The following is a 397-nucleotide window of genomic DNA, read 5'->3' as shown; positions in this document are numbered from 1 at the left end:
TTTGGCGGGACTCTCTGGATTGACGCGAGTATTAAGAGTTCAATAAACCGTTGTAGTTCATTTATAAACGAGTGTGTTGTTCTTTTCCGCGCGAGCTCGCGAGTGTCTCCTTTGCCGCAGTTGCGAGTGTAACAGTGAGCGCGAGCGTAACAATATATACAGGGTGTCCCGCCTCTACCGGATTTCCTTTTAAGAACGTGTTTCTAAGATAATTTTGAGACGAAAATCCTAATACAAAAATGTCGAGGCTATAATACTTTTCAAATTATAAACGATTTTAGTTAACCAATATTAGCGGCTGAAATTCGCGCACTCAGGCACGGCACATCCGATGGTTCCTTTTTTACATATCAATACACGAAACTAACTTTGTGACTAACTAACCATCGGATGTGAC

This window comes from Wasmannia auropunctata, unplaced genomic scaffold (genome assembly GCF_000956235.1).
Source record: "Wasmannia auropunctata unplaced genomic scaffold, wasmannia.A_1.0 LD334788.1, whole genome shotgun sequence".
NCBI classification, from domain to species: Eukaryota; Metazoa; Arthropoda; class Insecta; order Hymenoptera; family Formicidae; genus Wasmannia; species Wasmannia auropunctata.
The sequence above is the reverse complement of the archived record's forward strand: the minus strand, read 5'-3'. Positions refer to the sequence as shown.